This window comes from Papaver somniferum, unplaced genomic scaffold, assembly GCF_003573695.1.
Source record: "Papaver somniferum cultivar HN1 unplaced genomic scaffold, ASM357369v1 unplaced-scaffold_128, whole genome shotgun sequence".
Classification (NCBI taxonomy): Eukaryota; Viridiplantae; Streptophyta; class Magnoliopsida; order Ranunculales; family Papaveraceae; genus Papaver; species Papaver somniferum.
In genome coordinates, this window is record NW_020621936.1 from 13396421 (window position 1) to 13413978 (window position 17558).

Consider the following 17558-nt stretch of genomic DNA (forward strand, 5'->3'; position numbering starts at 1 on the left):
GCGATAGGTAAGTTTTTGTCCAAATGGAAGTAACAATATCTTTGATGAGAATCAGGGAACTCTTTGGGAATATATTTAACCAACCCTTCACCTCGGTCAGTCATAAAAGTGATTGGGCGATCATCATTCAAAGCCTCCTTCAGTTTCTTGAAAAACCATTCCCAGCTGATATTGTCTTCACCGGTACTAAAGCAAACGCAAGCGGATAAAACCCTGCAAAAAGGAATTACTAGTTATGTTAAGCAACTAATATTGACACTACATATTGACATGCAGTATGGTTTACCTCTTTGTTGATATGTGAAAACCTGACACTACATAATGACATGTTAAGCAACTGATTGACACTACATTTTCACATGCAGTATGGTTTATCTCATACTCAGTAAGGTCAATATGTAGTATGTAGTATGGTCAATACTCATTGTCAGATAGTGAAGTAAGGTCAATATGAGTGATCTAACTACCAGACACTACATATCAAAGAAAAAAAGAACCAGTTACCTTGATTGCCATTAAGACATGTTGCTGCCATGAGACCTCCTTTAAAAGTTCCAGTGAGAAATGTACAGTCACAAAAAATCATGGGACGACATAGTTTATATCCCTCTATACAAGATCCAAAGCAAACAAAAAGTCTATTGAATCTTTTTGTAGCATCGTTGAAATCGAAATCAATAAATGACCCCAGGGTTTGTTTCCCTAACATCATTCACCCACCAAGCAAGATCAGTGTACGACTTCACATCATTACCAAAAATCTGTTTATGCGACAACTCAATTGCATGATATGCGTGGTGATACTGGATTTCGATGCCACCACCAACTTTAAGATAATCTATGATCTCTGCTGGTGTTATGCGAGGGTTGTGCCTGACCATCTCATGAATTAGATTGTTCATGAGTTTTTTTGTAACTCTTGGATTCTTCAACATATAACCACCGCCACAGGTGTGCCTTCCCACATATTCCTTTATCTTAAAAACATCAACAGAACTACCAATGGCAGTTGCGTGAAGCTTCCATGAACAACCTTTCACACAATATACGGCGGTGAATCTCTCACGGTCATTCTTCTTCTTAATTACCTCATATCCAGTTCTCATGCAGTATTTTTGGCATGTTATACGTACGGCATCAACACCACCATAATAAAATTGATCTGTATCATCAAAAATCTTATCCCAACCATCTGAAAAAAACACTCTTGGGGCTTCTTTACCTTCTTTCAAATAACTATTCTTTGCACTGACAACTAAGTCTGCATTACTGTCAACTTCCATACGCCTAGATGCGCCATTTGAAATTACATCCACGTGCAAATCAAAGAAAGCTGATTGCTTTGAAGACTGTAATGCAGAGATGCCATGGAGTGTTACATCGGCAAGAATAGGAACTATCGCTTGATTCTGGAAATAGTTAACCAGAATAGTCGATGGAGTCAACCAGATCCACATATTACAGATGCAAAATTTCAAATCCTCTAAAGTTTAAAATGATGTAACCTCATATGCAAAATGATATTGCTTATGGTATACATGTGAATAGATGGAGAAGTCTGGTTCGGGAACAACGTCAGACATGTTAACCCTGTAAAAAATGACATGTACTGAGATGAAACAAAAAGAGTCTTTGTATTGACATGCTATAAGCAGTACGTATTGACATGTACTGACTCATATTGATATGTATTGGCATCTACTGCAGGATGAAAAGAGAGCATGTTATATGCAGGACGTATTGACATGTACTGACTCATATTCATATGTATTGGCATCTACTGTAGAATGAAAAGAGAGCACGCTATATGCAGTACGTATTGGTAATACATACTACACGGTCTGTCTAATGAAAACTAAACAGAACAGCAGCAGAAAAACGTAGAAAATACAAAAAATCAGATTACAAAAAACAGAACAGAAATCATAAAAAGAAATCATACCTTGTTCGAATCTGAGATAAACCTAATTCGAAGCTCAAATACCTAATTGAAACACACAAAAATCACGAAAATTACTTAAAAAACGAACGGAAATTACTTCGAAACTGCATTGGCATTGTAAATCATCATAAAACAGAAATCATAAAATGAAATCATAAAAAGATAACAATGTACATCATATACAATTACCCTGATAGAAATCGTATCAGAATAAACCTAATTATTCATCAAGATTTCTAGAACAACAGCAGAAGAGGATGATTGAAAGGATAAATACCTTGGTTCGAAGCTCAGATGACCTAATTCGAAACTCAGAAGGACCTAATTCGAAGCTCAGATGAAGATGATTGAAAAACAGTACCAGAAATTGATTCTATCCAAAACGCAGAGTGAGAGAAACCGATCTGAGAAGAAAAAAAGAGGAAAGAAACTGACTTGGTTTTATGTTCGTCACTTTGAGTTGCAGAAAGGTATGTTGGGAATATTTGAAAACTGGTCTTGTGTAAACCGCACGTGGATGGACTAGGGGATAAAGTTTCTGGTCCAAAAACATGTTTTTGGACCAGAAGATAAATCAATTATGGGAGTGGACTAGCCAGTAACCGATTCCCTCATTCCTGGACTAGCCAGTAATTCCTAGATTCTGCAATATAAACCCAAATCTCTTGTGAGAGTATCGTTTACAGTCTATACTTTTAATTACAATCCATTGGAGAAAAAGTAGCAAGAAGAAGATTTTGCAGTATTGGGTATAAACCTTAATCTCTTGCTTATTTTGTTTGCTATGCTCTATGTAAAAAAAATCATGGTTGTTTTTATCTCTGGTTCATGTCTGTGATTTTGGATATGGGAGTAGCTTATGCTCTTGCTAGTTCTTTCTTGAGGATTTTCCAGAGCAGTTTAATTCTAGTTGTTAATGTTGTTGTCTAGCTTAATCTTGCTGCATACTTTGAGATGATATTTCACTATAAGTCTTGCAATGTTTTTTAAACTATTTGTTTGGCAGCTTATAGAATGGGTGTTTCATTGAGAAGCAGCTAGCTACTGGTTTTTGCTTCAACATGTTAATGATTTTCCAGGCCTTTTTTTTTTTGTTTACGAGTATTTATTTTGGGAGTCCCTTTTGCTTTGACGATGCTTAGGTTTGGTTTATTAAAATTATGGAAGCCTTCACTAAATGAAAGGCATGTCTAGTTTGATTATTCTATTGGTTTTCTGAATTGTTAAGTTAGTTGTGTAAGACTTACCAGATAGTTTGATGATTATTAGTTACGAGTCTGTAGAACAACACTGAGGTCAGTAAATGTTTGTGTACGTGTGTACAAGCGTGTGTTTTGTGAAAAAGGGATCTCCCAGGAGGTCAGTAGAGATGCTCTGGGGCATGTAAGGAAGGAGTGTGACAAGCAAGGTTTCCCAATGACGCAAGGAGTTTTGACTTCAGGCGGAGTTAGGCTCCTGCTATATAGAGGTACATAAAATGTGAATATCATTGTAGTTTGAGTTGTTCGTTTGTCGTTTGTTATTTCTTGGTCTCTATTGATTTGCATAGTTTTGTAATTTTGCTAGTCTTTTTTTTTTCAGGAACTCCTAGCTTCCGTGGACAAGGGAGATGTAATGGTGAGAGGAGAAGGAAGTTTGTCCATGGGTGCATCGTGAGCCAAGAGATGTCTGTGTTGAACTTGGTTATCTTGAAGAAAGGAAAGAATGATATACCTGGGTTGACTGATGTGTAGCATGGGTATGTTGTTAATTTTAATACATATTCCAGATTTCTTCATATATGTTGTGCTTTCTTGGTTGATACAGCTGTCGAGACCGGTTGATCCCTGTAATTGTGGCATTAATGTTGTTCTTTTCCTGCAAGATAAGGTACTAAGGCAGCGGTAATGTGCACAAAATGTGGAAAAGAGGAGATCCTTCTAGATTCATTACTCATGTGGGTAAAGATTTCTTATCAAGTATAAAGGATATCGAGAATCAGTTTTTCAGAGCTTCTGAATGTGGAAAATAGGAGTCCAGAATGCTTGAAACTAACGAAATTGTGTCCAAATTTTCGGATGGTGAAGGTAATTTTTTCTGGTTTCTGTGTAAAACTTTTCCTTGTAATGTTGAATGTCCAATAGACCTGTGAATTGCTTTTTCTTTTCTTGGAATTGTATATTCTGCGTGTGACGATGAGTTTATGTGATTCATACCCTTAGTAGAGTTTCTGTATTCGTAGGGACATCAGGGGCATCTATTTTTCTTGTAGATTTTCATCTAGCTTGTTATCACAGGGGACTGGACCTTACCTTTCAAGGTATTTCCTTATTCATGTAGATCGATTAAGACTTCTTTAGTTTTTATCGGACATCACATGGATGTTGTATTCTTGTAGAACCTCCAAAACAGATGACAAAGGCTATTACATGGTACCGGTCGCCATCTTCACAGTCGTCTTCATCAAGAAATCGCCTCACTTCAGCATCGAGATATGATGGTTATGAGAGCGGGAGCGACTTTAATGAAGAGTTTTCAATGATCACAAGAAGTCACTCGTCCACCTTGGACAGACTGTACACATGGAAAATGAAGCTCTATGCTGAAGTGAAGGTAATTGTTATGATTCGTTTTGATGATAATAGTGGATATTGTGTTAACATTTAGGCACCCATGTGCAGCATTGACAGTTTTACTTGTATTAAACAAGCAAAAGAGTGTCTACCACTATCTCAACATCGGATTTGTGAACAAGCACAACTGCTCCATATATAGGTTATAAGTATAAGTTTTGCGTTTCAGTGACTCTTGTATTTTGTTCCTAACTTTCAGTTACTAGCCTATACTTCAATCGAATCTTTTTCTTTTCTGTAGGCCAGTGAATGTGTTAAGAAAAAGTATGACCAGAAATCCAGTTAACTAGTTTATTATCGGTGCCTTTCCTTCCAGCAATAACTTTATAACTGCTCCAGTTTTTGAGTGTGTCATCTCTTCTAGTTTTTGCTTACTCCCAACATCTAAGTATACGGTTTTTGTGTTCGCAGGTTTTTTGAATGATGCTTTTTTTGATTGGAAATGCTGGAGAACAAAGCAGTCATAAGGTCCCTTAGCAGCTTCAATTTTTGTAAGTTCTATGTAGACAGTTAGTAAGTTTCTATGAATTCCCGAAGAAAATTGATACTTAATAAAAAGAAAATTGGGCCTTGGGAAAATTTCGGTTCTTTTTTTTTATATGAACCTCATATGAATGGATTGAATATGTGAAATGAATTAATTGAAGAAATTATCGTTGAATGTGGATGATGAATGGATTGGAAGGTATATGCAGGGTATTTGGAATTCCGGCTTATTTCCGGCAGAAATGAACTGCCAGTCAGCCTTGACCTGGTCAAAATTGGTCAAGGTTGACTGGCAGTAATTTCTTTGTGGTTACAAACACATTCGCAACGGCTTGTAGCCGTTACAACTTGCCATGTAGTAACGGCTGGAGCACGTTACTAATGTGTTACGTAGTCACGGCCCCTACCTGTTACGACCACATTGTTACAAAAAATTCGTAACGGCCATGAAGTGTTACCACATGTCATTTCGTAACGGATTTCAGTTGTACTAACACCGTTACAACTAAATTTCGTAATGGCCCCGTTGCCGTTACAAAAAAATGTAACACCCCTTTTTGTAACAGACAAAAGCCGTTACAACCCGCTTTAATAACGACCGAGTTCTGTTACTAATCCGGGAATTTGGTGTAGTGTATGCTCTTTGCTGACATTAAACAATAAAAAACATGGCTTTATCTCTTCGTGCTCTATTTTCTTGAGCAATTATATATAAAAAATTTATCATTAATATGCTCGCACGATCTTTCCCATTGACTCATATGTGTTCTCATTATCCTTTTAAGATTTTATTATTCTCTAGAATCATTAAACTTCAGAGCGTCCTCCAGTATTTATTCATGGACATGGTCACAGACGATCAAATGAGATGATTTCAATAGTGATATAAATTATGGGTTGTACTCATCTACTTCTTTTCTAGGTGAGCATTGATCGAACCTGATGGTCTCTCCATCTTCCTTTAAGGAGCCACGACCTCAACCACACTTCCACTAAGTGTAGTTGCAACACCTTAGTCTATGGTGTATATCCCTTATTGAGGATTCGTAACCTTGTAGGTAGGTTTGCAGCTGGTATGCGTGATCTCATCACTTTAGCGATATCAGTGTACATTCTGAAAATCGCTTATTCTTTGTCACTTCAAATTTATATTTGTGGAGTACAAGAATCAATATGAGACACAGTGGGAACACACCACGACAATTCCTGTCGTTCCCTTAGAAAATACTTTTTCTTATCCCCCCCTAACGATGGGAAGACTGTCCCATTAAAGTGATAAAACACAAATCTAGCGTTAAGAGATCTCTTGCCAAAAGCTTTAAAATGCGGATAATTGTTGGGAACTCATTTCCAACATAACTACTTAACAGTTTTGAAGACCCATCGTATGATGTTGAGTCGTAATGGCACATATATAGTGCAACCAAAAATGCGTAAGAACACGAATGTCAGGATTATATCCAGTTACCAACTGATACGCATAAAAGGTTGACTAATATTGGGTTTTAAAATGAATTAAGTAAATATGTTAATATTGCATATTCCGTAAGCAGTAAAAGGTAGGTTTATACGCATAACCATGCCTTAGGCACCATCTGTAAACTTTGATGATATCCTTTGCGAGACCATGGGATATAAGATGCTATATATTGATCCTATGAAACATGCAATAACCATCAGTTCCCTTTGATGTGTACTCTCTAGCATTTACAAATGGTGGTGAGTCCTTACATGTATAATATGTGCCAGTAGTTTTTTAAACGCAAAATTTTTTGGAAACTAGAACTAGTACAAAATTTCAAAAGATCCGCCAGATCCATAAGTCACTTTAATGGTACGCATTCTGCATCGATATTTTTAAAATATCACCTCGTTTTCTTAGTAATATGGGATTTTTACCATTTACATCTTAGGATGGCCTCGATCCTGTTTTACTGAGGACTTTGAAAAAATGAGCGATATGCTTTCTTACCTAAAAGCATAATGAGAAGGGGGTTGTGCATCTAGTACCTTAGAAAACACTTATTAAGAGATATGCCGTCACTTCGCATTATGTCAATATTTTTCCCGTTGTCTCGTCCACTCAAACACAGTGATGTATGTATGATTCCTTTCAAACTAAACATCATGTCATAACCAAAGTGCCTTTATGGTTATCTCAAAGCCTGTATAAGTCAATTCCCAATACTTCATCGTCGGAGTCAATATGGATTCAATAATCCAAACACTATAGCGATTTATATTTCACTAGATTGACTCATTAGTTTTTGTTTCCTTCCACATGCATTAGAGATATAAAAGATACAATCAACTACATTCTCATCACTGTGAGTTTCCATATGATATCCACTTGCATGGGTCTCTTTGGAATTTAAGAAGGTGATTATCTCTTGGTACATATAGAGATTTTGTGCCTTTTAATCTTTGTTCCATCCTGGAAACAAAATTTGAGCAGTGACTCACTCGATGATCCAATCATCATAGTCACATTATAAAGAATTAGTTCAAAAACTAGTGTATATTCCTTAAATTAGTGGGAGACATACCACTATCAGTTAGTTAGACACTGAGTCTTCAGAGATTTATAAATGTTGTGGCCTTATTGCTTAACAAAAGTGGGATTCAACTCAAGGACTTTAGAGTGAATATATGTGTTTTAGAGTAAGGAGGTTGATGTTGGTGCATGCCCGCCGGGTTTTCTTTGCTTCGAATTGGGAGAATTCGTTTCAGATCCTCACGTGGATGATTCCTTTCCAATGGGCGTTCTGGAGAAACACGAGCCTCTTCATCTATAAAGGCGCGCCTTACTGAGGTGCTTGTGCCGGGAGTATTAAAAGTACTCCTTATTGGCTCCATTTGGGTGGCGTGATTATTGTGGTAGCCTCTCCGATAGTGTCTCGAGGAAAGTAAGTACCTCTTTCTGAGTTGTAGCCATGTCAGTATGAGCCTTAGCGAGAACTTCTTGTCTTTCCATCAAATCGATAATGGTAATAGGGGGTTGGCTTCCTTTGGCTCCTCCAGCCTCTCGTCCCGATGGAGGAGTGGCAATAGCTCTGGTAACAATTGGTGGTGTTACGCTTGAAGAAACATTAGGAATGGCGGCAGCGGCTCTGGCTCTGGTTATAGGAGGTGTCACGCCTGAGGGAATGTTTCCTGCGCTGCTGGTGTTGGTGGTATAGGATGTAGTGCCACGAGATGTGTTGATCGTACTGGTAGGCGATACATTGGTATCACCCGTAGGAACGTTGATGTCAGGGGTGTTGTCAGCGCCAGTAACATCGAGATTTGTGCTGATCCATACCTAAGATCCACCATCTTGAAATTGGGAAGATTGAAATGAAAATTGAGAAATTAACTTCGCAACCAAGAGATTAATCTCCAATTGTGGTTGCCAGTTGTTTTGGGGTAAAAACTGATTCTGCTGGTTTTGGTAAATTTGGCTGTGTTGATGAGAGGCGAATCTTAACCCTAAACCAATGCACTACACGGGAGTACTTTAGATTCGAGAGATCAATTTGTACAATTCTGACCTAAACTAAGAAATGGTTGTTCCATCCTTACTTCAGTCACAAAATGAAGGAGAAGGGTTGATCTTAGGGAGGGAAGATAAGAAGGTGTTGAGATCAGAATTTTGAATTATGAAGGTGTGGTTGTTTAATGACTTGTGTCAGAATACGGAACTGGCTTGTAGGATGTAAGCTATCAGTTCATGGTGTTTTTCTGGATACTTGTGTTGATAACACTTGTTTTTTTGTCGAAATAGGTTGAAACCTTATTTATACAAGTCATGATTGAGCACCCATGATCTCGTAGGAAGCGGAGACAGTTAAGTAGTAGAGAAGTGGAATTGTATAAAAAGTGGTGACCATCACGTTTCCATCATGAGGGAAGACTGGCCAGCCTTACACCCGCTACTCTCTTACTGCTACTAACCGTCCTCCCTTTTCTGACATTTTCTCGTAATGGGCGCGATACACGCCGCACGCTGTAAAATGCCAAACCAATACCCCAGTGAGCATCCCCCAGTTTGTGACATGTTTGATGTCTCGAGTATATTCGTGGAAAATATGTAGCAGGTTGCTGAGCGGGTCTTGTATGCAAGACCTAGTTATTCTGACCAATCACACGCAAGCTAGGCGGTGGGTGATCATGTGTGGCGAGTCAAATCATGAGACTTGTCGCAAAGAATAGCATGTGGCGCTATTAGGTTAAATAACTAAGTTATTTGTGAAACCGATACTCATAAAATATCATATGTATTCGATGCATGTAATGCATCGCTTTTGAGCAAGCATCTCAAAATAATCGATGCATGTGGAACATCGTTATATTGAGCCTGTCTTGGTTAGTCGCGGAACCTAATGTTATAAAAAGAGCATGACCGACCATTTTCAGGGAGCTATTGGGAGCCATTTATACATGCCAAAGGTAGGACGGTCGGTCCCTATAGGAGAGTGATGGCTGACGACTATGGTGACATCTTATCAGTCGCCTAAAATTTAATCTAGGCCGGTCAATTCAGCTGGCGAAGTTGGACGACCGAGATGATTTGCGACAGTTAATGGCTACCTTAAAATTCATGTAAGCAGCGCGACCAGGCCCTTTTGTATGATCGTTTGGGAGCCATATGGGGAGGCCGTAACTTGGACGATTGTGGCTTATGGAAGCGGAGTGGCTATTGATCATGGACACACCTTGTTGGATACCTAAAATAGGATTTAGGCCATCCGATTCATCTGGCGAAGTTGGGCGGCCGAGATGATTTGCAACGGTTAACGACTGTCGTTGATTTAATTTAGGTTTTAAAAGCCGTGTGGCCAACCTATTTTGGGCCAACGATTTTTTGGTGTTGGCGCGTGTTGGGAGTTGTTCGTCTGGCCAGCACAATAGCTGGGCCGCTGATGAGCGTATCTGCACCTTGCCCGTTGATTGAGGTTGAATAAAAACCAGTCAATTCAGCTGGCGAAGTTGGGCGGTCAAGATCGTTTTGCGTTAGCAATATGCCGCTGCTAACATAATTTAGGGTTTTATAACTCGCGCGGCCAACCTACTTTGGGTAAACGTTTGGTGGCTCTGCTTGTGAATTGGAAGGATTCTGATTGGCCAAGGCATTAGTGGGCTCGCCGGTGTGTATGGTGATTCTTGTCCGGTCGCTTTAGGGAGCGGCTAATCTTGATAAATCGAGTGGCCAAAACGTACGGTCGTGATCGTTTTAAGATTGTCATGGGCAGTCTACATTAAATTCTTAAGGAATTTAGGCGTGTCGACCATCCAACTTCCAGCTTTATTTAAAAGTGCGTGTGGCGCATTTAAAACGATCTGATTGGTCGATGGGAACGAGGGCCGACAAGGGGAAACATGGAGTGTGGCCGACCGACCAAGGGCAGCGCTTGCTGGAGCAGACCGGCCGGCCAAGTGGCGTGGCCACTCCTCCCTTTGTTGCTTCTTTTACTTGCCGCAATTCCTATTTATTTCTTGTTTTCTACTTTTGGTAGGGTTTTGCTTCTACTAGTCCATGGCGGATTGAATTCCTAGCTTACCTAGGTTTGATCTCGACCAATAGGGTTCGAGATATTGCACAGGCGCAAAAAACCTAATTTTTGCAAATTAATTAGGTTAAAATTTGAATATTGCGAGCTGTCGCAAAATTGGTCAAATTTGGTGACTTTTGTGTGTTGACACAAAATTCTTAATTTTATTCTCAGAGAACAGTTAGCGCTTCTTCTGATTGAGTACTTTCATGCAGACCTTAATTTTGATACTTCGGGAAATTCATGTTACTCAGCTGCAAGTGAACACTAATTGTCATGTCATACCAATATTAAGGGTTAAGCCGGGGAACATAGCATAGGAAAAATACTCAATAAGCCATACATTAATGAATAATGCAGGCATGAGATAAAATTTACAGAATATTTGGGGTTGTTGCTACACGCACCATTCTGGGTAAATTTTATATATAAATATACCGAATTGCTCAATACATATGTAAGTAAGGAGGCATGCGCACTCATCCCTCTTAAATGGGTCAGCTTCTTTGCAGAACGACGACGCATTAGATATAGGTTTTTACAATTTTATCCTCGAACTAAAAACCACCATCAACATTAAGTCCCCTGCTTAGCACGAAACAATGGCATTGTTGCGGGGTAAGAACTAGATGGTGACAAATAAAGATAAAACTTAGGAGGAAAAGTAGACAGATGTTACCAGGATAGAGGCCGGCTCGATGTTTGAGCAAGACACGTTTGATGAAGCATCAAAGCATGCAGTGTCCTCCTAGCACATGTCAACTGTCTTCAGGTAGATAAGTATTTGATCGGTTTATATTCCGCATCTAAGGCCTTTATACACGGAAGGTAGAGAGTTCTTTGTTTTCCCGGATTTAATCAATTTGCGGAATATAAAATGGAGCACTTGAGCTTTTCTTTTCATACCAATCATCACAGAGTTGCACTCATCTTCTTTCCAGGTATGGATTATCTTTGTACATGTAGAGATTTTGTGACTTTTAATATTTGTTCCATCTTGGAAACAAAATTTGAGCAGTGCTTCACTCGGTGATCCAATCATCATAGTCACATTTTAAAGAATTAGTTCAAAAACTAGTGTATATTACTTAAATTAGTGGGAGAAAAACCACTATCAGTTAGACATTGAGTCTTGAGAGATTTATAAGTGGTGTGGCCTTATTGCGTAACAAAAGTGGTATTCAACTCAAGTACTTTAGAGTTAATATATGTTACGTTTCAGGGAGGGTGATATATTTTTCATCCGGATATATCTCAAGTGCATTAGAGAATTCATGTCTCGTGGGAATAATGTAATTTTCATTCTACAAGCGCAGACATTGGATCTAGTTCAACTAAATAATCAATTGGCCAGACAAAGTTCTTTTTGTCATTAAAGTTGATGTTTGAAGTATGACCTTCCTATGGAAATTGGTTGTTATTATGGTACCCGCATGACATTGCTTGTACCAATACTAGTAAGAATATTCATCCCCAAATCTTTGGTTAGAGCTAGAATTACAATTTAGCTTCATCCCATGTTCAATTGACACATGTACTTTGGTGTCATTACTGCTGGGAGAAAAAGGTACATCTTTGTCTCATGACACATATGTCCCTTTTCACATGCTTTATATAAGTCGGTATGTCTAACCCTCATTACTTCGGGGTTCTTTCCGTTTTCAATTTTGCTACATTTAGCTTTTGAGAAATTTCTTTATCTCAATATGCCAAGAGAATCTCACTGCACATGTCAACTACTTACTTTAGGTTGAATAGATTACTAAAGATAGTGCTCTTTTTATCATACTTCAATATATATTGGTTCGTTAGTATTATGGATGAAGTGGAAAATTTCTGACTCATATCACCTTTTGTGAGTTCTTCCATAAAAATTGGAAAACATGTGATTTTGTTTGCAACGTATCTTTTGAAACTACTGACTCTTCAATAGTCGAGCAACTGGATTACATCCCACGGAACATTCAAATATATACATTGGAATCGAGTTGGTACAACCAATTGAACAAGAGACACCATTGAACTATAGCTAATATCATGTTCAAGAGAACAAATTAAATAACAAGACCAAAATTCTAAATGATCAAAATCAACAGTCATAATCTAAATTGACCGTTTATATGTTATGGATTTATCTTAAGATAAAGAAAAATAGAACTAGACATGTTCTAAAAAAAACAAAACTAGGCATGTTCTAAAAACAACTAAATAAACCCAAAAAATATCCAACGTTAAAGCCTACAAATAGTTACATACCTCATGCCAAGCTTTGGTTCCATCTGTACATAAACAGAATTGGAGCCCACGCGGACGTGCACGACCAACCACCAGATCGGAACAGGATAAGGCCAAGTAGGAACGAAACGGACAAATGGGTCGGAAAAGTTCAGAATCGGACATATGGGTCAAAAAGTTCAGAATCGGACATATAGGTCGGAAAAGTAAAGAATCGAAAAGATGGGTCGGAGAAGTACATAATCGGACAACAGGATCGGAAAAATGCAGAATCGGACAGATGTATCGGGAAAGTGCAGAATCGGATAACTGGGTCGAATCGAGTTGGGTTGGTTGGACTGAAAAGATTTTCTTTCTCCTCGAACATGGATTTCGGCTTTCCTTCTGCCTTTTTAGTAGGTGCTTGCAACATAATCAATCACGACAAAAGATACATACGAATAAAATAAAACAAATATACATCATAAAATGTAATATGTAATCGATCAATTGATCATGGGATTTCCATATATATATTGGATTTAGCGAAAATCAATAACAGGGAAAAGAAAAATAAATAAATAGGAGAAAATAGGTCCAACTTAGCTGATTTGATTTATGCAATTTCAATATTAGCTTAACGATCTAAATCATCCATGTAGAAGAAAAATCACCCGATCCCATCTAGCTCAGCGGCACAACTTCGTGCATGATAACGTATTTTAGTATAACAGATACGGAAAAAGAAAGAGGTAGAGAAGGGATTGTTATCAACTTATAAACTTAGATTTTCTTCAAATTACCGCAAATGAGTTAATAAGGAGTTATTGCATGAGATATTTTTGAGATTAATGGAAATGGAGTTATTACAGGAGATATTTTTGGGATTAATGGAAATGGAGTTATTACAGGAGATATTCTAGGATTACTTGTATGATTTATCCAGTTAATAAGGAGTTATTGCAGGAGATATTTTTGGGATTAATGGAAATGGAGTTATTGCATGAGATATTCTAAGGATTATTACTCGTATGATTTATTCAGTTAGATAAATTTCGTAATCAAGGTTTGTCTTTAATTAACTTTGGGCTACCCATACATAACATTTAAATGGTGGGTTTCTAGTAAAGAAAAAAATTTAAGTATTATACATTCTAGTAGTTATCATCATCTTCAATTCACAGAATCACAGTATTCCTCACTCATGAACTTGATGATGGATTCCTCAACGTTCACTACTACCGGCACAGTTTCACTATTAGCTCTTCTGTTGTTCACTCTAATTATCTTGAGGATATCCTTATTCTCTGGTAGTACTAAGAAGAAATACCATCCAGTTGCAGGAACCATTTTTAATCAACTTCTTAACTTCAAAAGATTATATGATTATATGACTGATCTCGCTCGTAAGCATAAAACTTACAGATTACTCTGTCCTTTCCGAAGCGAAGTTTATACTTCTGATCCTGCTAATGTTGAATACATCCTCAAAACCAATTTCCAGAACTTCGGCAAGGTATATATATATATTTGTTTGTTTTATACCATTTCCGTTCCAACTTCATTTTGTATAACTTAGTTAATTTCTGATAGAAATAAACTTGTTACATAACCTATTCGAAACGTTTTAATATTAGAGAACAAAAATACTTTATAGTTAGCTAATGGTGATTTCTTAAATGAATGAACTTTCAGGGATATCATAACTATCATATTCTCTCGGATCTCCTAGGAGATGGTATATTTGCTGTAGACGGTGAAAAATGGCGTCATCAAAGGAAAGTATCGAGCTACGAGTTCTCTACCAAGGTCTTGAGGGACTTTAGCAGTGCTGTTTTCCGGAAAAATGCAGCGAAACTAGCTCGAATTATTTCCGAGGACTATGCTAAATCCGACCGCACCATTGACGCTCAAGTAATTATTTACTTATACTGTACTGATTATAGTTGGTTACTTGGTTTACTTATATTTAACTTTTTTGTTATTATTATTTTGGCTTATGTTTAGTTTGATTATTATCGGTTATAGGATTTGCTAATGAAATCAACTTTGGATTCAATATTCAAAGTGGGGTTTGGCGTAGAACTGAACAGTCGCTGGATCCAGCGAAGGAACCCAGTTTGCTAACGCCTTTGACGACTCGAGTGCGATGACTCAACGGCGATATGTTGATATTCCCTGGGAGATTAAGAGGTTTCTAAATGTTGGATTTGAAACCAAGTTAAAGAAGAATATCAAGATTGTCGATGATTTCATAAACAAGATTATAAGTAGCAAGATCGAACAAGGCTCCAAGTCGGCGGATGACTCATTGGTAGTATTTTTTAAAAGAAAAAGAAATTACTTTCTTAGTTATGATAACTAGTATAGCTTTATAGAAATTTAACTGTATGGTTTTGATGGATGCAGTCAAATAAGAAGGAAGATATCTTGTCAAGATTTCTAGAATTGAATACGGATCCAAGGTACTTGAGAGACATAACCCTGAGTTTCTTACTAGCTGGAAGAGATACAACAGCTATAACTCTTTCATGGTTTCTTTACATGCTCTGTGAGAACCCTCACGTCCAAGATAAAGCTGCAAAAGAAGTGAGAGAAGCAACTGATGCCAAAGACAGCACACCATTTGATCAGTATGTTGAGAGTGTCACTGATGATGCCCTGGACAAGATGCATTATCTCCATGCTGCTCTCGCCGAAACTCTTCGACTTTACCCCGCTGTCCCTGTGGTACTTTATCCAACATCTCACTCATATTTCTTTGCCATAGAGGTGCAGAATCTAAAATCATATTCATCATGTCTTTGTCCGTATGCATGCAGGATGCTAAGATTTGTTTCTCAGACGACACTTTACCAGATGGATATAGTGTGCGAAAAGGTGATATGGTGGCTTATCAACCGTATGCAATGGGTCGAATGAAATACATATGGGGTGAAGATGCAGAGGAGTTTCGTCCAGAAAGATGGCTGGACCAGGATGGATACTTTAGAGGAGAAAGTTCTTTCAAGTTCACTGCATTTCAGGTACATAACACGAACCCATAAATAAACTTAGCAATTTCTAGTTCTTTTTTTTTGAAGCTGTGCTCGGCAAGGTCTTTTTTGGGTAGGTTGAACTTGGCTTTGGCCAGGGTTCGTGTTGGGATTGCTCTTGGTAATAAGTGGCTCAGTTGGACTTATATTTACAAAATTAGTTTCGAAACACTGTATAATATATGCCGATGTGGTTCTGAGTAAGTGCTTATCTACGAATAATGCAGGCGGGACCTCGTATCTGTTTGGGAAAAAAAAAATTCCTACAGGGAGATGAAGATATTTGCAGCTATTTTACTAGGTTGTTTCGTCTTCAAGATGAAGGACGAAAATAAGCCTGTCAACTACCGGATCATGCTTAGTCTTCACATCGACGAGGGCCTTTTTCTTCAAGCGTCTCATAGAAGCTCAATCATCAATTAGCTCTGCCCGGCCTGTTTTAAAGTTTCATGTAAATGAATGAAATCCCAAAATCAACAATTAATAAGTATTCATGCTTGTAAACCTTGTTATTGATGCAGTAATATGTAGCTAAACTATGGCGCTATGATGTTATATGACAAGGATGCAATTCAATAAATGTTTGTTTAATCATAAGTAAATAGTTGATTGCATATACTAAAAGATTTGAAAGTCTCTTTAGCGTGGCTTCTGCCTGCTTTTCAGTCCATTTTGCTCCGAGATAATCACGATCTTATTTTCTATGATCCTCATCAGCATTTTACTGGTTTACCACCAGCAAGTTTAGCTGGTGCTATCTACTCCGATGACAGTCTCTTCTCACTGCAAGGAAGAAGGCGATAACCACTTTTGCCAGCATTTCATTACCTTCCTTCTTTTTTTTTTTTGTGGGAGATTAATAAAATCCCCATGTGGGGAAATGCATTTAATACAATGCCCACCTTTTTTTATAATATATTAAATGTCCATGAATTGACTTTTTTTGTCTCGTTTTTTTTTGAAAAAACGGGTAACATATGTTAGAGTATACGTGGCATTAATTGAGCCATACCAAAAGATGTTCATGCCCTTGAATACTTGGACAAAGACCGAGTTGGAAGAATGAGTCAAAATTAACTTAACTCAGCGCCGAGCTGAATCAAAACCTGTGCCCAGGTGAAGCAAAACTAGATATCACTGTTCATCTTCTTCCCCAATTTTTGTTGTAGTTGCAGGAAATCCTACACTACACCCCTCATATAATTTCATTGTTGATCAGCTCAATTTTAGGTTTACACTCTTAATTTTATTGATTAATTTTTGAATGTTCTTACAAGAAAGATAAAGAAGTCAAGAATGATCTCTGCTCTGAACTTTCTCTCTCCTATTTACTTGTTTCTTACTCAAAAAGATCTCTCTCTCCCTTTACAACTCGAATGACTATTTATAAGAAAATACATAGTGGAAGCTAATCTGTCCTTTATTTTCGGATATGGTTTGCGACATTCTCACAACCTTACAAATGTTAACTTCGCAAGTTCTCTAATTTTTGCAAGACTATCACATCTTTCTCATGTTCCTTGCTGACGTCGTTTCTGAAATTATTTTGCGACGCTATTGTGTTGTACCATTGATAATTTCGCTGAGACATAATTGTTGCGAGATTCTGATCCTACATCTTGCCTCTTCTCATATCTTCTCTGCAAAGTAGAGAATGATGTGAGAAATGCCGCAACTGCTTATCTTCTCATATTCTGCATTTATCACACGTATTCTTTCTTCCATTTATTTCTCGACA

At 37.8% G+C, this 17558-nt stretch overlaps 1 pseudogene; it reads left to right on the forward strand.

Moving 5' to 3' along the window:
• Positions 1-14001: 14001 nt before the first annotated feature.
• LOC113331925 lies at positions 14002-16258 on the forward strand (annotated as a pseudogene).
• The last annotated feature ends 1300 nt before the right edge of the window (positions 16259-17558 follow it).